Below are 25092 nucleotides of genomic sequence, written 5' to 3' on the forward strand. Positions count from 1 at the left end.
CCCTGGGCAGCTCTGATGGAAACACATGATACACTGGGTCAGCATACACACATTATTACTACTACGACCCTCATCGTGCACTGCACACAGTCATGATGTATAGCACTGGAGGGGTTCACTCATGTTTGTGTATACAGGACTCTCCCAGTCACGTGGCTCCACTATACACACAGACCCCACCTGTCACCTCCCCCACCAGGACAATGCCCGCCCGGTGCCCGGTCCTGTACGGTGTGGCCGGCCATGCACTGGAGGCCGCTGTGGGATGATGAGAGGAGTAAGCGCTCACCTCAGTACACACCACGCTGCAGCTGCCAGCCCCGGTACTGTGCGGCTTCCTGAGCCGCCACCATTGAATGACTTCTCAACTGCCGCCGTCTCTCACGGTCACCGTGTCCGTCTCCATTCATCCGTCTATTGCTCCAACGCCTGGTCTGTAACTCCCTGTGTCGCTCCACAGTAAGGACCTCACGGCGCCGCCATGTTGTCACTGAGCGCGCCCCCGCCTGTGTTCATGAGAGGAGAGGAGGGGGCGCTCGGGGGTCTTGGCTACACATACGGCTATCAATGGGGCTATTCTTCTCACCGGTCCAGTGTGTATGGCTGTACACACTAGTATATAACAATATACATATGACGCACTGCAGCTCTTAGTACCCCCCCCCCCCCCCCAATAAAGTGCGCCAACAGAACCCCCAATTACCTTCCACAGAGACCACATAGAGTGCGCCCAGACCTACTGACCCACCCTTCCACCTCAGTAAGTCCTGTGACCTCAATAACTTCTCGGGAAAAGGTGGGCGCAGCACTGTAGTCGTGGTCAGAGATGAGGTTATGACTACAAGTTTACTTCTAGGAGAAAACCCTGGCCGGTATTTTACTGGCACAGCTGGTATTTTGGCCACCCTGCCTGTATTTATATATGAAAATGCCGGTATTTATCCAACCAATCCTCCAACACCGATGTTACACCATAACCTATACCAGTGTTTTCCAACTAGGGGTGCCTCCAATTGTTGCAAAACTACAACTCCCAGCATGTCTGGTCATGCTGGGAGTTGTAGTTTTGCAACAACCGGAGGCACCCGTAGTTGGAAAACACTGACCTATACTATATACTACTATATAGTCCAACATGCTGGGAGCTGTAGTTTTGCAACAGCTGGAGGCACCCCTGGTTGGAAAACACTGACATATACTACTATATAGTCCAACATGCTGGGAGCTGTAGTTTTGCAACAGCTGGAGGCACCCCTGGTTGGAAAACACTGACATATACTACTATATAGTCCAACATGCTGGGGGCTGTAGTTTTGCAACAGCTGGAGGCACTCCTGGTTGGGAAACACTGACCTATACTATATACTACTATATAGTCCAACATGCTGGGGGCTGTAGTTTTGCAACAGCTGGAGGCACTCCTGGTTGGAAAACACTGACCTATACTATATACTACTATATAGTCCAACATGCTGGGAGCTGTAGTTTTGCAACAGCTGGAGTAGTGCCGGGCGGTATACCGGTATACCATCATACTGAATGACAAAAAAAAATTCCCGCACGATATGAATTTTTCCTATACCGGTTGGGCACCTCCCACCCCCCCACCCCAAAATGAATGAATTATCAGCCGCAGCGGCTGTCCCCACATCGAGGAACTAATCATATGTGACCCGTGGGCGCTGTTCTGCTTCTCGGCCAGTGATAGGCTGAGCGCATTGTCATGTAAGAAGCCGGCCTGCTCCTTTCATGACAGCGGGCTCAGCCTATCACCAGCCGAGCCGGGACATTGCTGTGGCCGGTGATAGGCTGACGGCTCTGTGACGTTCCCATCCCCAGGATAGAAGCGGAGGGACCGTGAATCCGGTAACTGGGAACGTAGGAAGGTGAGTTAAAGTTTATTTCGTTTATTTTTGCAGCCCGGGCACAGGATAGTACAGTATGGCGCAGCGGCTAATAATTATTTGGGGGAGAGAAGCAGCACTTAGTTCCCAAATGTGGAGCACTGGGCTGATAATTCATTGGGGGGGGGAGAGAAGCAGCGCTAGTGGGTGACACATGATTAGGGGACAGTGCAGCGCTGGGCTGATAAACTGGGGTGGGGGGAAGCAGCGCCCTCAATACCGTTAAATACCGTGGAGCCGCCTTAACTTACAAATATACCGTGATACACATTTTTTGTCATACCGCCCAGCTCTAAGATGGAGGCACCCCTGGTTGGGAAACACTAACCTATACTATATGCCACAGGTTGTAGAGGGCATGCTGGGAGTTGTAGTTAGTAACTAATAGTGATTATCAGCAGCATATTCGAATTCGTGACATTTCGTGAATATATTTATGATTATTTGTCCTATGTTCGCAAAATTCGCATTTTCGCTATGTCCCTTCACTTTTTTTCCCATGCGAAAATTCGCATGAAAAATGCGCATAAAAATTTGCATGTGGAAAAGAACAAAACGAATATTCGTCATTACGAATATATAGCGCTATATTCTAAATATTCATGAAATCGCAAAGTGGCAGTATTCGCGATAAAAATTAGCATTACGAATATTCGTTCTCAACACTAGTAACTAACTGCATCTCCTGAATTTAATTTAAAAAACTATCAAAAGTGATACTGTTAAAAACTACAGATCAGGATGCAAAAAATGATCCCCTATACAGTCCCGTATAAGGATAAAAGAAACCGTTATAGGGGTCAGAATAGGACAAAATTTCCCCCACATGTGTATTTATGATGTTACGCATATATATATATATATATATATATATATATATATATATATATATATATACTTTTTTTTTTATGCCACCACTTTGTATCGTTCCCCCATTGCGCCAAAATGTGACTTATAACGAATGCTACCAACAGCCAGTTTTGTAATCCAGGTCAGGGTCGGTGTAGCTTTGCGAAAAAATTGTGCGTCAAATAACACATGATAAATTTATAAACGCTGCAAATGGTTAACCGGATTATGGCATATCTAATAAAACAAAAGTCGCAATGAAAAGTCTCCAAACAGCAACTGGGTTAAAGGGAACCTGTCATGAAATGTTGCTATATATAACCGGTGGCAACACATTATATATGGGAAAATCATCTTCCCCGGGGGACTGCTTACTGGGGCACATCTTAGGAAGTGTGCCAGTGCCGAAAGTAAACAGACATCCACCGGGTAGATATTAGGTTATTTTAGTGCAGATCTGATGGCACTCGGGAATATTACACAGTCATTTTGGCTGGCTCCAGGTGTGGCACAAAGGGGAGGGGATTTTCACCTAGCGTTGTTGACACGGTAAAGCAATGGTTTTCCATAAGCATCTACAATTAATAGCATAGTGTAACTTAGCATACGTCAAGTCCTGACTTCCACAAATGCATTGTGTGCTATATTATGCATCGGCACAGTGTAACAACCCAGCATGTGATAAGCCAAACCATATGTGTGGAATTACTACACCTACACTTGAGTGATCCCACTACTATAATGAAAAATCAGCACCAGTCCCAGCTACCTGATCTAACCTTATAGTGACCATATGTGGTATGGGTAGGGAGGGGACCTATGCCCTGATCTGACCTAAGGTGAACCTATACCAAGGGCCCTGAGCCTAGGTGGGTTGGTCACAGGCCCAACTCCATCTATACCGCCTCGTGATCAACGGGGAGAACATGTTCGTCCGGGACTGCCGCAGGTTCATCAAGAGCCTGCTTAGAGACTATTCCATCTTGGACAGCCCGGCCGTCGATGAGGAAGAAGAGGAGTGAAGACCCCTCTCCTTCTCCCATGTCTCCTTGAAGATACAGCCCAGCAGTTTGGCCCTGTGACCCGCCCCCACCACCCACATAGTCGCCCACACCCCTACCCCGATCACAGATTGTATTGTTTTGTTATTCGATCTCTTGTGCTTTTCTATTACAGGAGTGAGCGGAGTGTTAGAGTAGCATGATGTGCGATGTATAGCTTAGGGAACCTTTGCTGTGTATTGTACTGTCATGCTTTGTGTGATTGTAATTTATTGTATGACTTGTAATGACTGAACGGACAATAAAGCTCTTTCAATAAAGCCAGGCTCCATCTATAGGCAAGATAGGCAGCCGCCAACTAAGCCCTCTTGAGGGGGTACTGCTCCACCTGCCCCCCCCCGAATTATCCTTATTCTTTCACTCCGCCTCCTCCCCCCAATCAGCCTTCTAGGTGGTGGCGGTAGAGGACCTGTGATGATGTCACCATCAAGTAACCAGTAACATATTGGAGGTGAGGCTGAGCCAAGTAAAGGTCACCTGTCACCCCAGTATTAAGGTAATTACACAAGGAGGAGGTTTGTTACAGTGTGTCACCTACGAAGTCAGGTCATTACATGAGGAGGAGGTTTGTTACAGTGTGTCACCTGGGTAATGAGATTACATGAGGAGGAGGTTTGTTACAGTGTGTCACCTGGGTAATGAGATTACATGAGGAGGAGGTTTGTTACAGTGTTTCACCCAAGTAGTAAGGTGGGTCATGTCAAAGAGCAAGGCCAATGGCTGGAGTCAAGGGGCAGCAAAATTAGCTTTTGCCTAGGGTGGAAAAAATCCTAGCACAGCCCTGGTTGGTCCAGAAAATGTCCAGTCAAAAAAATTGATCCCATATCTGACCACCCGCAATCTCTGCGGCATGGGGCCCCGGGTCAGTCCCAGCTCTGCTATGTTAATGCCAGTTTGATACTCAGCACGTCAGCTGGTCGAAACATGCCCCCTTCATACATCTTTATGGGAGAGGCGGAGACCAACAAACATTGTGTCTCCGCCTCTCCCTTAGAGAAATGGAGGGGGAATATTTCGACCAGCTGATGTGCTGGGTGCGAAACGTCATTTTCTGTAGCAGAGCCAGGGCCCCGTACGGAAGATTGTGGGGGTCCCAGCGGTCAGACACCCCTCGATCAGACATTTATCCCCTATCTTGTGCATAGGGAATAAGCTTTGTTTTGCTGGACATCTTCTTTAAAAGGGTGTTTCCACACTGGAACCTAAGTCCTACAAACCCTAAAACTCCATAGTACAGTGGTCCCTCAAGTTACAATATTAAAGGGGTTATCCAGGAAAAAACTTTTTTTTATATTTTAACTGGCTTCACAAAGTCAAACAGATTTGTAAATTACTTCTATTAAAAAATTAATCCTTAATCCTTTTAGTGCTTCTGAGCTGCTGAAGTTGAGTCGTTCTTTTCTGTCTAAGTGCTCTCTGATGACACGTGTCTCGGGAACTGTCCAGAGTAGAAGCAAATCCCCATAGCAAACCTCTTCTACTCTGTGCAGTTCCTGAGACAAGCAGAGATGTCAGCAGAGAGCACTGTTGCCAGACAGAAAATAACAACTCAACTTCAGCAGCTGATAATTATTGGAATGATTAAGATTTTTTAATAGAAGTAATTTACATATCGGTTTAACTTTTTGGAGCCAGTTGATATATTTTTTTTTTCCTGGAATACCCCTTTAATTGGTTCAGGACGACCATTGCATGTTGAAACCATTGTATGTCGAGACCGTAACTCTATGGAAACCTGGTAATTGGTTCTGAAGCCACAAAATGTCATCCAAAAATAGGAAAGACTGAGGGTTAAACAAAAATAAGTAGATAACCATTATACATAAAGCAAATCATTACATATAAAAGTAAGAAAGATCTGCTGGGGGCTGTAATCACTGTCTATGTAGGGGACAGGAGCTTCTTCAGGGTCTTGTACAGTGCACGCAATGTCCTAAAAAAGTAAAATGGAGCGACCCTCACCTGGTGTCCAAAGGAGCAGCTAACTGTGGCATAGGTTGAGTAATACAGAACATGTAATACCTCCCTGTACTGTAGGGGGCGCTACCAGACAGGAATTCAGTGCATGCGCTTTAGTAATACAGGTGTTTTACCAGTGAATGCCCATTCTAATTGGTCAGATCTTCCAGCCATTAACGTTTCGCAGATCTGGACTGTCTGTAGCATTTTATGTTGAGTCTGGTTTCAAGTTACAATAGTCCGGAAAAGACCATTGTATGTTGAAACTATTGTATGTTGAGGCTTTTGTAACTTGAGGGATCACTGTACATGGAAGACCACCAGTTCCTCTGTTAACCCCTTTCCGCCTTAGGAAGTATGTATACGTCCAAGTTGCTAGCCAGTTAGCGCAACTAAACGTATACTAGGGCTGCACAATATATTGCAAAAGCAATCGAATCGCGATATGGCGATACGGCCCCCCGGGAAAACATGCGATTATCTGCTCAGGCTGGCTCCCGTGTGCTGCTGTGGGCGGGGCCGGCCAGAGAAGGTAAAAACTAACTTAAATACTACAAGTCATGATTTCCCAACCAGGGGGCCTCCAGTTGTTGCAAAACTACAACTCTTAGCATGCCCGGACCGGCAAAGGCTGTCCGGGCATGCTGGGAGTAGTAGTTTCACAACAGCTGGAGGCACTCTGCTAGAAAAACATTGCCCTAAGGGCGCAGGGAGAGAAATAAAAAAAACCTTCTGCTCACCTAGTCCCTGCAGATTCGTCTCCGTGTGCTCCGGGGTTTCCTCTCTTCTTAGTACAGTAGGACCTTTCCCTTTTCAGCCAATCACTGGCCGCAGTGGTGTCATGTGTGGCTGATGGGGAAAGGTCTTGTGCTGCAGCAATACACTAGGTTTCCCGGGTCCTGCGCAAGATTTGAAATCCACCCGGGAAACCCAGTGTATTGCTGCAGTACAAGAATACAAGAATGTTACGGGGGGGGGAATGTAACGGGGGGGGAATGTGACGGGGGGGGGGGATGTGACAAAGGGGAGGAAGAATGTGACAAGGGGGGATGTGACAAGGGAGTGGGAATGTGACAAGGTGGGGGGAATGTGACAGGGGGGGAATGTGACAAGAGGGGAGAATGTAGTATCACAAGAAAGTGGGCTCTACCTCTAACAATAATCAGAACAATTTGGGTGCTTATTTCTGCTCATATACAAATCATACAAAAAAATAGAAAAAAGCAAAGCAGAAAAGCGATAGCACACCAAATAATAATCAAAAATAGCTTTATTATCAAAAATGACATGTATCAAAACACATTTAAAAACATTTAAAAAGGAGGTCCAAAAACCACATAGGACCAACCTGAGCCACAGAGAGGGACCCCAGAACTTATCTGACGGTTCCCCCTCCAAAAGCAAGGACACCCGAGTATTGGCTGTTTGTGTTATAAACTGGTTCCTCTCTATAGACCAGTGATTGCCAACCACGGTGCCGCGGCACACGTGTGTGCCGTTCAGCACTGCCCGTGGTGCCGCAGGATTTTGCCGTGATTTTTTTATTTTTTATTATTATTATTATTTTTTTTAAATGTCCCGCCCCGGCCTGACGGCGCAGGGGGGAAGGGAAGTCTGCGTGCGCACTGCGCGCACAGCGTCCCCCTGCATCTCCTCCCGTCTCCTGTGTTCCCCCTCCGTCTCCGCGTCCCCCGTGTTCCCCCTCCTTCCTCCTCTGTTCCCTGTGTCCCCCGCGTCCCCCTCCTTCACCCTCCGTCTCCCTCTCCCTTACGGCGCAGGGAGCCGAAAATGGGTCCCTGCCTGGGGCGGAACGAGCTGCACCTGCGCCGGACTCCCGTGCCTGCTGTGGAACTGCAAGCTGCGCGGGCCGGCTTGCTTAAGGTACTGTACCCTTTCCACCCCTCTGTTCACCTTCTCAACCCTGTCTAAACCCCCCACCGTCACCCAGGTCCACCCTCTGTCCCCCCCCCCTGTCAGCCATGTCTGCCTCCCCCTGTCACCACCCCCTGTCAGCCATGTCCGCCTTGTCCACCTCCCTGTCCATCTCTATCACCCTTCCCCCCCCTGTCACCCATGTCCACCTCCCCCTGTCACCCATGTCCACCCCCCGTCACCCATGTCCACCCCCCGTCACCCATGTCCACCCCCCCTGTCACCCATGTCCACCCCCCTCCCTGTCACCCATGTCCACCCCCCCCTGTCACCCATGTCCACCCCCCCCTGTCACCCATGTCCACCCTCCCCCTGACACCCATGTCCACCCCCCCCCTGTCACCCATGTCCACCCCCCCCGTCACCCATGTCCACCCCCCCCGTCACCCATGTCCACCCCCCCTGTCACCCATGTCCACCCCCCCTGTCACCCATGTCCACCCCCCCCCCCTGTCACCCATGTCCACCCTCCCTGTCACCCATGTCCACCCCCCCCTGTCACCCATGTCCACCCCCCCCTGTCACCCATGTCCACCCTCCCCCTGTCACCCATGTCCACCCTCCCCCTGTCACCCATGTCCACCCTCCCCCTGTCACCCATGTCCACCCTCCCCCTGTCACCCATGTCCACCCTCCCCCTGTCACCCATGTCCACCCCCCCGTCACCCATGTCCACCCCCCCCTGTCACCCATGTCCACCCCCCCCCCCTGTCACCCATGTCCACCCTCCCCGTCACTCATGTCCACCCTCCCCCTGTCACTCATGTCCACCCTCCCCCTGTCACTCATGTCCACCCTCCCCCTGTCACCCATGTCCACCCTCCCCCTGTCACCCATGTCCACCCTCCCCCTGTCACCCATGTCCACCCCCCCCTGTCACCCATGTCCACCCCCCCCTGTCACCCATGTCCACCCCCCCGTCACTCATGTCCACCCCCCCCCCCGTCACTCATGTCCACCCCCTCTCACACATGTCCCCCCACCTGTTATCCCCGTCACCCATGTCCACCTCCCCTCTCACCCATGTCCACCCTCCTGTCATCCATGTCTGCCTTGTCCACTCCCCTGTCCAACCCTGTCACTCATGTTTACCCCCCCCCCCCCGTCTACCCCCGTAGTCTACCCTGTCACCCATGTCCACCCTCCTGTTCACCCAACTGTCCCTTTGTCACCCTTGTCCACCCCTCTGACCCCCTGTCTCCCATGTCCACTCTCCTGTCATCCATGTCCACCCCCATCCAACCCTCTGTCACCCCTGCTCATCCCTGTCACCCATGTTCACCCTCCATTGTCCACCCCTCTGACCACATCCTTGTCACACATGTCAACCCTTCCCTGTCACCCATGTCCACCCTTCCCGGTCACCCATGTCCATCCCCCCAGTCACCCATGTCACCCATGTTCACCTTCCTGTCACCCATGTCCACCCCCCATCACTCATGTCCACCCGCACTAACACATGTCCCCCCACCTATCATCCCCGTCACCCATGTCCACCCCCCCTCTCACCCATGTCCACCCTCCTGTCATCCACGTCTGCCTTGTCCACTCCCCTGTCCATCCCTGTCACTCATGTTTACCCCCCTGTCTACCCCCGTTGTCTACTGTCACCCATGTCCACCCTCCTGTTCACCCATCTGTCCCTTTGTTACCCCAGTCCACCCCTCTGTCACTCCTGTCCCTCTTTTACCCCCTTGTCCACCCCTCTGACCCCATGTCCACCCCCTGTCCACCCCTCTGTCACCCCTATGCCCCCGTCACCCATGTTCACTCTTCTACACCTATCTATCACCCTTGTACACCTCCCTACACCCCTCTGTACACGAATCTACACCCTTCTGTCACCCATGTACACTTCTCTACACCCCTCTGTCACCCATGTACACCCATCTGTCACCCATGTACACTCCTCTATACCCCTCTGTCACCCATGTACACTTCTCAACACCCCTCTGTCACCCATGTACACTCCTCTATACCCCTCTGTCACCCATGTACACTTCTCAACACCCCTCTGTCACCCATGTACACTCCTCTATACCCCTCTGTCATCCATGTACACTCAACTACACCCCTCTGTCACCCATGTACAATTCTCTACACCCCTCTGTCATCCATGTACACTTCTCTACACCCCTCTGTCATCCATGTACACTTCTCTACACCCCTCTGTCACCCATGTACACTTCTCTACACCCATCTGTCACACATGTACACTCCTCTATACCCCTCTGTCACCCATGTACACTCCTCTATACCCCTCTGTCACTCATGTACACTCCTCTACACCCATTTGTCCACTCCTCTACACCCCTGTCACCCATGTACGCTCCTATACACCCCTTTGTACATTCCTCTACACCCCTTTCACCCATGTATGCTCCTCTACACCCTCTGTCACCCATGTACACTCCTCTATACCCCTCTGTCACCCATGTACACTCCTCTATACCCCTCTGTCACCCATGTACACTCCTCTACACCCATTTGTCACACATGTACACTACTCTACACCCCTCTGTCACCCATGTACGCTCCTCTACACCCCTTTCACCCATGTATGCTCCTCTACACCCCTGTCACCCATGTACACTCTTCTGCACCCCCCTGTCACCCATGTACATTCCTCTATACCCCTTTGTCACCCATGTACAACCCTCTATACCCCTCTGTCACCCATGTACACTCCTTTACACCCCTCTGTCACCCATGTACACCCATCTGTCACCCATGTACACTCCTCTATACCCCTCTGTCACCTATGTACACTCCTTTACACCCCTCTGTCACCCATGTACACCCATCTGTCACCCATGTACACTCCTCTACACCCCTCTGTCACCCATGTACACCCATCTGTCACCCATGTACACTCCTCTATACCCCTCTGTCACTCATGTACACTCCTCTACACCCATCTGTCCACTCCTCTACACCCCTGTCACCCATGTATGCTCCTATACACCCCTTTGTACATTCCTCTACACCCCTTTCACCCATGTATGCTCCTCTACACCCTCTGTCACCCATGTACACTCTTCTATACCCCTCTGTCACCCATGTACACTCCTCTATACCCCTCTGTCACCCATGTACACTCCTCTACACCCATTTGTCACACATGTACACTACTCTACACCCGTTACCCATGTACACTCCTCTACACCCCTTTGTACACTCCTCAACACCACTCTGTACACTCCTCTACACCCCTGTCACCCATGTACGCTCCTCTACACCCCTTTCACCCATGTATGCTCCTCTACACCCCTGTCACCCATGTACACTCTTCTGCACCCCCCTGTCACCCATGTACACTCCTCTATACCCCTTTGTCACCCATGTACAACCCTCTATACCCCTCTGTCACCCATGTACACTCCTTTACACCCCTCTGTCACCCATGTACACTCCTCTATACCCCTCTGTCACCTATGTACACTCCTTTACACCCCTCTGTCACCCATGTACACCCATCTGTCACCCATGTACACTCCTCTACACCCCTCTGTCACCCATGTACACCCATCTGTCACCCATGTACACTCCTCTATACCCCTCTGTCACTCATGTACACTCCTCTACACCCATCTGTCCACTCCTCTACACACCTGTCACCCATGTACGCTCCTATACACCCCTTTGTACATTCCTCTACACCCCTTTCACCCATGTATGCTCCTCTACACCCCTCTGTCACCCATGTACACCCATCTGTCACCCATGTACACTCCTCTATTCCCCTCTGTCACTCATGTACAGTCCTCTATACCCCTCTGTCACCCATGCACACCCATCTGTCACCCATGTACACTCCTCTACACCTCTCTGTCACCCATGTACATCCATCTGTCACCCATGGACACTCCTCTACACCCCTGTCACTCATGTACACTCCTCTATACCCCCCTGTCACCCATGTACACTCCTCTACACCCCTCTGTCACCCATGTACACCCATCTGTCACCCATGTACACTCCTCTACACCCATCTGTCACCCATGTATGCTCCTCTACACCCCTGTCACCCATGTACGCTCCTCTACACCCCTCTGAACGCTCCTCTATACCCCTCCGTCACCCATGTATGCTCCTCTACACCCCTCTACACCCATCTAAACCCCTCTGTCACCCATGTCCACCCCTCTGTCACCCATGTCCATTCTTCTACACCCCTCTGTCACCCATGTAAAAAAAAAGAAAAAAAAGTTTGGCGCCTAATAGATTTGCTTTGCAGGTTTAAAGGTGAAGAATTGTGTGTGGAAGAAATCGTGATGATGGCCCAGACCAGATTGAGAAGAGAAGGCAACAATGCAAATTAGAGAAGACGTCATTGGTGAGTTGCTGTATAAAGCAGCACTTTAAACTACATAAATAGATATAGTGCATTGCGTTTTTTATTGTTTTTTCCTTTTTTTTTTTTCTTGCTTGTCAACCTCGGTAGCGGTGCCACGAGGAAAAAAAAATTTCCGAGGTGTGCCCCGACCCGAAAAAGGTTGGGAAACACTGCTATAGACCAATGGCCCCACAGAAAAATACAATAAATACAACTGGCTGCTATTAGGTAAATCTCACCAAAATATTAAATAGGAGTAATAAATATATAAGCATAGTTAACAATAGTGCAAAATATAGCCATAAGTTTCATAAGAAGCAGCTACAGCAACAATATAAACCTGTCAAACAAGCATCAGACGGTCACAGGAACAATATGTATACGTCACACTGTTATCTGGAAAGCGGGTGTCCCCCCATAAAGACCCTCAGTCCCCACGCATTCCGTCACTCTAGGTGACTTCCTCAGGGGATATTGGACATGAAATGGGGGGGGAGATTTCACAATTTTTTTTTATTATATCGCATCGCATATCGCAATATTTAGACCCAAAATCGCAATTGCAGCCCTAACGTATACATACGGGTGATTTCATTCACAGCGAGATGCGCTGCAGCAGATCACCGGCGGGACCCGGCTGTCAATCACAGCCAGGGTCCCGCTGCAGCTGCCAAGACTAGTCATTAGCCCCAATTTATGGGGTTGACAGGGGGAGTGGGACTCCCCTTTTCCACCAACTGCAATCCTGCCATGAGTTGGTTGCCATGGCAGCAGGAGTATAGCTGATGGCCTCCTGTCTGCCTAGTACGGCAGCCTGTGAGGTCCTGCCATAGGCTGGATTGCACAGGCTGTTAGTCAGTGTAGTACTGCAGCATAGTATAACCTGTAAAAAGTTAAAAGTAAAAAAATAAGTTTTAAATAAATTTATTGTAAAAAATAAAATAAATGCCCCTTTGCCAATAAAACCCTGCAGAACAATGCAGAACTGGGGAACATCAGTAGACCAATACTAGTGAAAGAGGTGCTTAAATTATAACTTTTTCTATCGGCTCCATTGGGGGACACAGACCGTGGGTGTATGCTGCTGTCTCTAGGAGGTGTGACACTATGGCAACAAAGAAGTCGGCTCCTCCCAGCAGGATATACCTGCCTCCAGGCCCTGAGCTAATCAGTTTTAGCTTAGTGTCTGAAGGAGGTGGACATGGTCTGGAATTCTCCAGACTAGGTCTTCTGTTTTATTACTTTCCTAGTTAGGGAATGTGTTAGTTTTTTTATTCCCTTTTCTTTCATGTTTTCAGGTGGGGACTCAGGAACTACATGCAGGAAAATTTATATGTTAATAATTCTCATCTTCTAACCCCTATAACTTTTTTATTTTTCTGTGTACGGGCCGGTATGAGGACTCATTTTTTGCACCGTGTTCTGAAGTTTTTATCGGTACAATTTTTGTATTGATCGGACTTTTTGATTGCTTTTTATTCATTTTTTCATTATATAAAAAGTGACCAAAAATACACTATTTTGGACATTGGAATTTTTTTCCGCGCACGCCATTGACCGTGCGATTTAATTAACGATATATTAATCCCATAGGAAGCTATAGCATTGCACACACTGATCTCCTATGCTGATCCCTGCAAAGCCATAGCTTTGCACGGATCAGTCAGATAGGGGCTCGATTGCTCAAGCCTGTAGCTCAGGCTTGGAGCAATCAATCGACGATCGGACGCCGCGGAGACAGGTAAGGAGACCTCCGCCTGTGTCCCAGCTGATCGGGACATCACAATTTTATCGCGATGTCCCGATCAGCCCGACTGAGCTGCCGGGAAGCGTTTACTTTTGTTTTCAGACGCGGCGGTCAACTTTGATCGCCGCGTCTGAAGGGGTAACAGCTCGCAGCTCAACGATCGATGCCGCACGCTGTTAGCCCAGGGTCCCGGCTATGATTATGTCCCAGCTATGTGTGACCCCGTTTTTAACACCAGACGTAGGGCGTACAGGTACGCCCTACGTCCTTAAGAGGTTAAAAAACACCTGAAATTTAGCAATTTTTCACAATATTTTGAAGTTTTTCTCTAAAAAATGCTGTATGAATCAATATAGATTTACCACTAATATGTCACGAAAAAAACTATTTCAGAATCGCATCGCTAAGTAAAAGTATGTAAGAGGTTACATAGTTAGTTAGTATGGTTGAAAAAAGACATACGTCCATCAAGTCCAACCAGGGAATTGAAGTGAAGGGTGTAACGGGATAAGGGGAAGGGATGTAGTTTTATAATTCTGCAAAAGCATTAATGTTATTTTGTTCCAGGAATGTATCTAACCCTGTTTTAAAGCTGTTAATTGTTCCTGCTGTGACCAGTTCCTGAGGTAGACCGTTCCATAAATTCACAGTCCTCACGGTAAAGAAGGCGTGTCGCCCCTTTAGACTAAACCTTTTCTTCTCCAGAGGGAGTGCCCCCTCGTCCTTTGGGGAGGTTTAACCTGGAACAGTTTTTCTTCGTTTATCATATCCCCCCTTAAACGTCTCTTCTCAAGACTAAACAATTGTAACTCCTTTAATCGCTCCTCATAGCTAAGATGTTCCATGCCCCATATTAGTTTAGTAGCACGTCTCTGCACCCTTTCCAACTCCGCAGTGTCCCTTTTATGAACAGGCGACCAAAACTGAACAGCGTATTCCAGGTGAGGCCGTACCAATGCTTTATAAAGGGGGAGTATTATGTCCCTGTCCCTTTAGTCCATGCCTCTTTTTATACATGACAATATCCTGCCGGCTTTGGAAGCAGCAGCCTGACACTGCATGCTATTCTGTAGTCTGTGATCTACAAGTACACCCAGATCCTTCTCTACCAGTGACTCTGCCAGTTTAATCCCCCCTGAGACATATGATGCATGCATGTTCTTAGTACCCAGATGCATAACTTTACATTTATCCACATTGAACCTCATTTGCCAAGTGGATGCCCAGACACTTAGTCTATCCAAGTCATCTTGTAACTTATGCACATCCTCTATAGACTGTACTGTGCTACAAAGCTTGGTGTCATCTGCAAAGATAGAAACAGAGCTGTTAATACCATCCTCTATATCATTGATAAATAAATTAAACAACAGCGGGCCCAGTACTGAACCTTGGGGTACACCACTAATTACCGGGGACCAATCAGAGTACGAATCATTGACCACCACTCTCTGGGTACGATCCATGAGCCAGTGTTCAATCCAGTTACAAACTAAAGTTTCCAAGCCCAAAGACCTTAACTTACCTGTCAGACGTCTGTGAGGGACAGTATCAAACGCTTTGGCAAAATCCAGAAACACTATATCCACAGCCATTCCTCTGTCAAGGCTTCTACTCACCTCTTCAGAAAAGCAAATTAGATTGGTTTGACAACTTCTATCCTTCGTAAACCCATGCTGGCTATCACTTATAATACAATTATCCCCTATGTATTCCTGTATGTAATCCCTTATAAGTCCTTCAAACAATTTACCCACAATACACGTTAGACTTACTGGTCTATAATTGCCTGGCGAAGACCAAGAGCCCTTCTTGAAGATTTGTACCACATTAGCCTTGCGCCAGTCCCTTGGCACAATACCAGACACCAGAGAATCTCTAAATATCATGAACAAGGGTACAGATATTACTGAACTTACCTCTCTAAGAACTCTTGGGTGTAGTCCATCCGGCCCTGGAGATTTGCTTACATTTACTTTACTTAACTTACCTTGTACCATCTCTACATTAAGCCAGTTCAGTACATTACATGATGTGTTATCAGCACTGACCTGGCCAATGTCAGCTCCTTTTTCCATAGTGTATACCGAAATAAAGAACCCATTCAGTAGCTCCGCCTTCTCTTGATCGCCCGTGACAACCTCCCCATTATCATTATTAAGGGGTCCTACATCATCTGTCCTTGTTTTTTTTGTATTTATATATCTAAAAAAATATTTAGGATTAGTTTTGCTTTCTTTGGCCATCTGTCTCTCATTTTGAATTTTTACTGTTTTTATAAAATTTTTACAGATTTTATTAAGCTCCTTGTACTGTTTAAATGTTATAGCTGACCCATCAGATTTGTATTTTTTGAAGGCTATTTTTTTGTTGTTTATTGCTCTTTTAACATCATGTGTCAGCCATGTAGGATTTAGTTTTAATCGTTTATATTTGTTCCCCTTTGGTATATATTTAGATGTATAGTTATTTAGAGTTGATTTAAAGATGTCCCATTTCCCTTCTATATCAGTATTTGAGAACACCTCCCCCAGTCTATGTCCTGTAGTGCAGCTCTCAGCCCAGGGAAATTTGCCTTTTTAAAGTTATATGTTTTTGCCTTCCCCGTCTGTCTTTGTTTTCTACATTTTAAGTCAAAAGTAACTATATTGTGGTCGCTATTACCAAGGTTTTCCTGCACAGTTACATTACCAAACAGCTCTGCGTTGTTGGAAATGATCAGATCCAACAAGGCATCACTTCTTGTTGGGTCCTCCACAAACTGGCCCATAAAATTATCCTGCAATAAATTTAGGAATTGTCGCCCCTTTGTAGTTTTAGCCAACCCCGGACCCCAATCTATATCTGGATAGTTAAAATCTCCCATTATTACCACTGTACCTGCCCGGGCGGCCCTCTCTATTTGTTTATGCAGCCAACCTTCTATCTCTTCAGTGATATTAGGGGGTCTGTAGATTACACCAAATACTATTTTTTCAATATTTCCCTCCTTTTGTAATTCTACCCACAATGATTCCACATCCTCAGAATCATCACACACTATGGCATCGTTCACACTGGTTTTCATACCACTTCTTACATACAGACAGACTCCACCACCTTTTCTGTTCATCTATCCTTGCGAAACAATGTAAACCCCTGCAGATTAACGGCCCAGTCATGCGAGGAGTCCAGCCATGTCTCAGTGACCCCAACTATATCAATATGTTCCTCCAGCATCAAGGCCATTTTATTTGCTAGGCTTCTGGCATTTGTGAACATACACTTTATATTTCCATTAAGTTTTACACATATAGTCTCACTAATGGGATTTTCAGAGTTATTGGGGTTAATGTTAATATTTGAGTTATAAGGGCTAATTGTACTATTTAAGTTATTGGGGCTAATGGGATTTTTTGAGTTATTGGGTCTAACGTTATTATTTAAGTTATTGGGGCTAATGGGATTTTTTGCGTTATTGGGGCTTATTGTAGTTATTGAGGCTAATGGAATTTTTTGAATTATTGGGATTACAATTTTCCGGGCTACATTTATTTTTACGGCTGGTTTGTAACCCATGGATCTCCTTATCCACTGCTCTTAACCTCCCCCCACAGGACTCCTCTCCACCCACCATTATGTCCTGACCCATCTCTAACCTATCCATCCCACTGTCTGCTTTCTTTGCTTTATTATCCTCCCCCCACTCACCTAGTTTAAATACTCTGCCACCCCTTCCAGGATTCTCTCCCCCAGCACAGCGGACCCCCTTCCATTCAGGTATTACCACTTAAAGAGACACAGGACAGATTTAAAAAATTGGGCTTGGTCATTAAGGTAAAACAGGCGGTGCCCTTAAGGGGTTAATGCCTTCTAAGGCTTCCCTAACTGCCAACCACGGTCAGACTTACTACTCACCTCCATGTGCCATTAACACCTAAAAAATAAAAGAAGCAATCTGATTGGTTGCTATGGACAACTGGTCTACCTTTCCTCTGCACAGGTTTTCAGAATTCTCTCCCATAGGGGGGAATTTATCATTGTATGTAGACTTTGGGGAAGATTTATCAAAACCTGTCCAGAGGAAAAGTTGCTGAGTTGTCCATAGCAACCAATCAGATTGCTACTTTCATTTTTGAAAGAGCCTCTGAAAAATGAAAGAAGCAATCTGATTGGTTGCTATGGGCAACTTAGCAACTTTTCCTTTGGACAGGATTTAATATATCTCCCCCTATATTTTTGCTCTAAATTTGATGCTGTTAATTTCTTGTGAGTTTTCATGCGAGATTTCAAGTAAATGATCTTCTCATTATTGTGTAGGTATGTCAAAATCAGTTGTGTTTCTGCAGTGGTCATGACATTTATCATGTGTGACAGTTAATGAAAAGTCACACATTTTGCCACCCCAGACCTGGCTTAGGGTGCATGCACACTACGTTTCTTAAGATACGGGACCGTATACGGCTGGGGAGAGGGGGGCGGAGAGTCGGGGGCGGGGCAACAGCACGCTGCCATATGCGGTCCTGTATCTAATGTATTTCAATGAGCGACCGGAGTGAAACGCTGCCTCCGGTCGGCTCTGTTTTGGCCCGTATACGGTTTCCTGACCGGACCTACAAACGTAGTCAACAGCGTTTTTAGGTCCGGTGGGGAAACCGTATACGGGGCAAAACGGAGCCAACCAGAGGCTTCGTTTCACTCCGGTCGCTCATTGAAATACATTAGATACGGGACCGCATACGGCAGCGTGCAGTTGCCCCGCCCCTGACTCTCTGCCTCCCTCTCCCCAGCCGTATACGGTCCCGTATCTTAAGAAACGTAGTGTGCATGCATCCTTACAAAACTGGTTATGGATAGCATTTGTAAAAAGTCGCACATTTTTTTCTGTGATGGGTTAAAAAGTCGTAAAATTTGTGATGTCCGGATGCCATTCTTGGGCCATGGATGGCTGGCAGGACGTGTTTGTAACAACAGTGTTTCCTGTTCAGTACTGGAGGGCGTTGGAGACATAGCCCTCAGGTAAACTGAAAGTCTCTCTCCAGGCTCGGCAGACCTACAAAAAGTGAGAAATGTCTGCAAAATGCAGGCGGCACCTACCATTACCTCTAATAAATTATACTTTTCTCTTTAGATCTTGCAGATATACAGCCCCTGACGGTTGGCCCTGCACAAGAAATGCGTTGGGCTGTTCCCCCCCATCCATCTACGCTATCCATTCTCCAAACAATGTGGACTTGTGGTGAAAACCAAAAGGCCCACCAGAATCCTTACCCCCAGGCCCATGATGCTCTTATTTTGGACCCTGCTTGTGGATGGTGTCTGATTATCAACCACCCCTTCAATATTGGTGTGCACAGTGCATGCAAAGCAACTGGCTTACCATGATGAGGATGGGGCTGCATGTGGGAACAACAGAGGGAAAATAAAATATTCATGTTGTAATTGTTAATCAAACACCACCCTGTGGGGCTATGGACCACCCCAAGTGCAGCAAAAATGTAACCGCTTAATTTAACCCCTTAAGGACAAGCCCATTTTGGCCTTAAAGGGGTACTCCGCCCCTAGACATCTTATCCCCTATCCAAAGGATAGGGGATAAGATGTGAGATCGCAGGGTTCCCGCTGCTGGGGACTCCCGGGATCTCGGCTGCAGCACCCACATCAATGGCTTCCGGCAACGCTGGAGGCTTCGGACCCCGACCACAAGAGCGGAAGAGCTAACGTCATGACTCCGCCCCCGTGTGAAGTCACGCCCCACCCCTCAATGCAAGTCTATGGGAGGGGGCGTGACGGCGTAACTAAACTATGCAAGGTTCCACTCAGGGTCATAAACACTTATTATAAGGCCAATCTTTTGGGACAATTTGTTATAGATAAGAAGTGTCACGTTTTTTAAATCCAAAGTCCAAAATCTTGTCATCCAGTGTTACACATGATACGTGAAGTTAAACTAAACTTTCTAGTTAAAAGGAACAAATAGTGGAGTTTTGAAGAGTCAGGGTTTTGTAGTAAACGGGCCACCTGTGTAAGTATGGCCATCATTAACACTGGCAACTGTAGGCCAATTATGCAAAATGTGAGTATGTTGTCCAAGCATGTGTAGCAGTCAGAGATATGTTACAAAGATGTAGGGTACCAGTATATACCTACAAAAAGGTGTTTGGAGGCGAAGGGTATTCATTTGCATACCATTTTTTTAGGCAATGAAACATATCACATGTAAGGAAATGGGCAAGCTGAATGCATGGCGAGAGGGTTCAAAGTTCCCACTCAACTCCAAAACATGGATGCTAGATAATGGGGGAGATTTATCAAAACCTGTGTAAAGGAAAAGTTGCCCAGTTACCTATAGCAACCAATCAGATTGCTTCTTTCATTTTGCAGAGTCCTTGTTAAAAATGAAAGAATCGATCTGATTGGTTGCTATGGGCAACTGGGTAACTTTTCCTCTGGACAGGTTTTGATAAATCTCCCCCAATGTTGTTTGAGGCAGTACCTGCAAAAGGGAGACACAACTATTTAAACAACAGGACAAAAGCATTATAGGGACACAGCAAACGGCCATGGGACACAATACAAAGCATGGACACATTGGGAAGCATGTCCAAAACTATATAAATAACACTGACTTGGGTTATCCAGCATTACGTGTTTTTTCCATTTAATTTATTTACCTTGGCAGCATCTGCCTGCCTGCCACTTCCCAGCCCAAGCCTCCAGCTTATTCAGATCAATTTGTAACAATGTACTGTCCTCTATTGTGTTAACTGCTTTACAATACTTAGTATCATTAGGAAAGATTGTTACTTTACCATACTATCCCTCTACAAGGACATTAATAAATTAAGTTATTAGAATAGGGCCCAAAACTGACCCCTGGGGTACCCAGTTAGAAACAAACAATGACCCAATCAGAATATATACCATTATTAACCACTCTCTGTTTCCTATCATTGAGCCAGTTACTTACCCACTTATACTCATTTTATGTAACAACCTTTAATATGGCACAGTATAAAATGCTTTGGAGAAAATCAAGATAAATGTCATCCAGCGTTCTTTTTCTGATCCAGTCCAGTATGGATACGCCCTGGGTTTTTGATCAAAATCATTCAGCAGGCATCCCGTGCAAATACCCAGGCGGGTCCTGAGACCCCCATGTCGGCGATTGCCGCAAAGCGCCGGTGAATTCACACCAGCGATTTGCGCCGATTTAGGGTCATAGGGGTCTATGGTGACCCGGAATATAAGGGGGATCGCGGTTGTCCAAGACACCCATGATCCCCCTGAAGGGATAGGAGTGAGGTGGCAGGGGTGCCACCCATCCCATCCCTGCTAATGGTCGTCACGAAGCGACGACCAATAGCAGATCGGGGGGGGGGGGGGTTAACTTTCGGTTTCCCCGTTCTGCCTGCCCACCCACAATAAGCGGGGCAGAATGGGGAAACCGTCAGGGACCAGCGTTGAAGTCCACTTACCCATCGGCGGCTACAGCAGGCGGCGATCGGTGGCAGAAGAGGACTGCAATGCGGCTCCCTGGATCCTATGGAAGCCAGTCAGTTGCCTAGCAACATCTGGAGGGCTATAGTTTAAGACCACTATAGTGGTCTCTAAACTGTAGCCCTCCAGATGTTGCAAAACTACAACTGCCAGCATGCCCAGACAGCTGTCTCGGCATGCTGGGAGTTGTAGTTGCGTACCTTTAGTTGTTGCATAACTACATCTCCCAGCATGCCCTTCAGCAATCAGTACCTGCTGGGAGTTGTAGTTTTGCAACAGATGGAGGCACACTGGTTGGAAAATACTGAGTTAGGTAACAGAACTTCGGAGCCCTGTCGTATTTCAAGGAAACAGTTTAGGGCCACATATCGGGTATTTCCATACTCAGGAGAAATTACTTTACAAATTTTTGGGGGCTTTCTCTCCTTTTACCCCTTATGAAAAGGAAAAGTTGGGGGCTACACCAGCCTGTTAGTGTAAACAAATACAAATTTTTACACTAACATGCTGGTGTTGCCCCATAATTTCTATTTTCACAAGCGGTAACAGGAAAAAAAGACCCCCAAAATTTGTAACACCATTTCTTCTGAGCACGGAAATACCCCATATGTGGGCGTAAAATGCTCTGCGGATGCACAAAAAGGCTCACGAGTGAGAGCGCATTATGTACATTTGCCTAAATTGGTGATTTGCACAGGGGTGGCTGATTTTACAGCGGTTCTGACATAAATGCAAAAAAATGAATACCCACATGTGACCCCATTTTGGAAACTACACCCCTCATGGAATGTAACAAGGGGTATAGTGAGCATTAACACCCCACAGGTGTTTGAAGAATTTTCATTAAAGTTGGATGGGAAAATGAAAAAAAAACAAAAAATGTTTTCACTAAAATGCTGGTGTTAGCCTAAATTTTTCATTTTCACAAGGGAAAATAGGAAAAATGCCCCCCAAAATTTGTAACCCCACTTCTTCTGAGTAAGAACATACCCCATATGTGGAAGTAAAGTGCTCTGCGGGTGAACTACAATGCTCAGAAGAGAAGGAGCACCATTGGGCTTTTGAAGATAAATTTTGTCCCGAATTGAAGGCGACGTGTGTTTACAAAGCCCCCATAGTGTCAGAACAATGGACCCCTCCCCCCACATGTGACCCCATTTTGAAAACTACTCCCCTCTCGTAATGTAATAAGGGGTAAAGTGAGCATTTACACCTCACAGGTGTCTGACAGATTTTTGGAACAGTGGTCTGTGAAAATGAAAAATTTTTCATTTGCACAGCCCACTGTTCCAGTGGGGTGTAAATACTCACTGCACTCCTTATTAAATTCTGTGAGGGGTGTAGTTTCTAAAATGGGGTCACATGTGGGGGGGTCCACTGTTCTGGCACCACGGGGGCTTTGTAAACGCACATGGCCCCCAACTTCCGAGACCCACCAGAGACAGCCCAACACGTACTAACACACTCCATACACACACACATACATATGTCCCAGAAACCCTGACCCCCCCCCCCCCCATTGTGAAGAGTTGAAGTGCCTACAAAAACTACTGGGACAATCCACCCGGGGGGGGTCTGCCGATTTATCCAGCAGGGGGTCCATACCTTGTCGAACTTCTCCGGACACTTACGACTCACATAAAGAGTCTGATACAACAAGACATATTTGTTGACCAGAGCCAGCCAGCGTGACAGCGGAGGAGGGGGCGGTATCTTTCCAGAACGTTACAACCACTTTGCGGGCACAGAACAGCAAAAAGCGAATCAGTAGCCGTCTATGTGAGCTAGAAACCACCTCATTAATGACTCCCAACAGACATACCATTGGGGTAAGTATAAACGGAAAGTCCAGATTATCAGCCAGAAACCCCATTACCTCCCTCCAGAAGAGAGCAATGACAGGACAGTCCCCCACCACATGCGGAAAAGTACCTAAACCACCTGAACAACGGAAACACAGGTCAGATTGTGAGACACCAATACGTTTCAGTTTAGCCAGGGTATAATACAACCGTAAAACGTACCTAGATTGGATAAGCATATCTCTACTATTGACCACTGTAGAATAATAGGAGCCTTCTGCCTCCGATGACTGATCGTCAGACAGATCCGGGATATCAGACACCCATTTAGGAAATGCTTGTGAAAGCGGACTAAGCCCCAGTGTTTACAGGAGAGCATAGGCCTGAGTCAAGGGTTTAGAAAGGTCTGTGGTGCCCAGAGAATCTCCACTTCAGAAAATACAGGGGTAAATGTCAGGGAGCCAAACTGCGCCTGAACCGCATGTCTGAGCTCAAGATACTTAAAGAAGGCATTTCCAGGGATGCTATAACACTCCTTTATGTCAGAATAGGACAAGAAAACCTGATCCTCTCTGAGCAAATGGAACACAAACTTGATGCCATGAGAACCCCAGAATCTGGCATCCTGTAACCCATGCAGGTGAGGTAAATGAACATTCCCCCACAAGGGTACTCTAGGAGATACCAAGGGCTGTGGAAAGTTACTCGACACCACGGACCACACTTTAGTAACAGTCTGAAGGGGAAGAGGAAAGGAAGGTCGAGAATGATACCTGTAGAGAGTGTTAGTAAGAGTCTTGTAGGAACCCATCATCGCTCCAGCCAAGGCAGTCACTGAGTTGGACAGATCCAGAACGATCCACCACGCTGCATATACCAACTGGGAGGCAAGAAAGTAGTTATGAACGTCAGGGGCAGCTAAGCCGCCTTGCTTCTTAGGAGCTTGGGGAAGAGCCCGACCGAGTCTGGGAGACTTTCCCTGCCAGTAGAAGGATCCCAGAGCACCACACAGTGTTTTAAAATACTTCCTAGGGGGAATCATGGGAGCTAAATGAAACAGGTACAGGAATTTAGGAAGGTAGATCATTTTAAAAATATTGATCCAGCCAGCTAGTGAGAGGTGGAGTCAGAACCAGGCCATCAGCCGCTCCACAGTAGAGCGTATAAGTGGCTCCAAGTTTAGGGGCAAATAATCTATCAGGGAGTTAGTTACCTCCACCCCTAAGTATCTAAAGCAAGAAACTACCTGAACCCCAGCCGGAAGGGAGGTTGGGAGGGGGACCTCAGAGGAAAGTGTCATTAGAGACAATTTAGTCCAATTGACCCGCAAGCCCAAAATCGAACCAAACCGGTCAAGCACATCAATAAGGGACAAGAGCGAACCCTTGGCATCAGCCATATACACAAGGGTGTCATCTGTATAAAGGGAAACCTTCTCTACAATGGGACCCCTGGGAATACCACAGATAGTAGGGTCCCTACGTATGGCCGCCGCTCCATGGCCAGCGCAAAAAGGAAGGGAGACAGCTGGCACCCTTGCCTCGTTCCACGGCCCAGCGGGAAGGGCGCAGAAACATCTAAGTATGAATACGGGCCCTAGGACCATCACATCACAAGCGGACCCATGTGCAAAATCGGGGGCCAAACCCAAATGCCCCTAGAACCTCCCACAAATAAGGCCATAACACAGAGTCAAAGGCTTTGTAGATATCCAGACTGACTATCACACCAGTAGGGAAGCCCTCCTCCACCACAGCTATGTTAAGTTGCAGACACTTCACATTAACGTCCGTGGCCCTATCTGGCATAAACCCAGTTTGGTCAGGATGAATGATAGCGCTAATGACCCTATAAAGGCGAGTAGCCAACACTCTAGCCAAGATCTTAATATCAACATTCAACAGGGAAATAAGAGTCAGGCAGTAACGGGTCCTTCCCAGACTTAGGGAGCACTACAATCAACGCCTCCCGCATAGAGTCTGGAAGAGAAGACTCCTGCATAGAGTCTTCTATCGAGAAGAAC

General features: G+C 47.3%; 1 protein-coding gene across 5 annotated transcripts in view; it reads right to left on the reverse strand.

Moving 5' to 3' along the window:
• The window catches only part of SCML2 (Scm polycomb group protein like 2), a 99115-nt gene extending 81333 nt beyond the window's left edge, over window positions 1-17782 (reverse strand). For 3 of the 5 annotated variants that reach the window (XR_008888706.1, XM_056556830.1, XM_056556831.1), the window contains exon 1: window positions 290-652. The gene's annotated coding sequence lies outside the window, so the exon portion shown is untranslated. Of the gene's footprint in view, window positions 1-289; window positions 653-703; window positions 869-17685 lie in introns of those variants that run through there. The other 2 variants (XM_056556832.1, XM_056556833.1) reach the window with 2 other exon arrangements.
• Window positions 17783-25092: the final 7310 nt, after the last annotated feature.

This window comes from Hyla sarda, chromosome 2 (assembly GCF_029499605.1).
Source record: "Hyla sarda isolate aHylSar1 chromosome 2, aHylSar1.hap1, whole genome shotgun sequence".
Lineage (NCBI taxonomy): Eukaryota > Metazoa > Chordata > Amphibia > Anura > Hylidae > Hyla > Hyla sarda.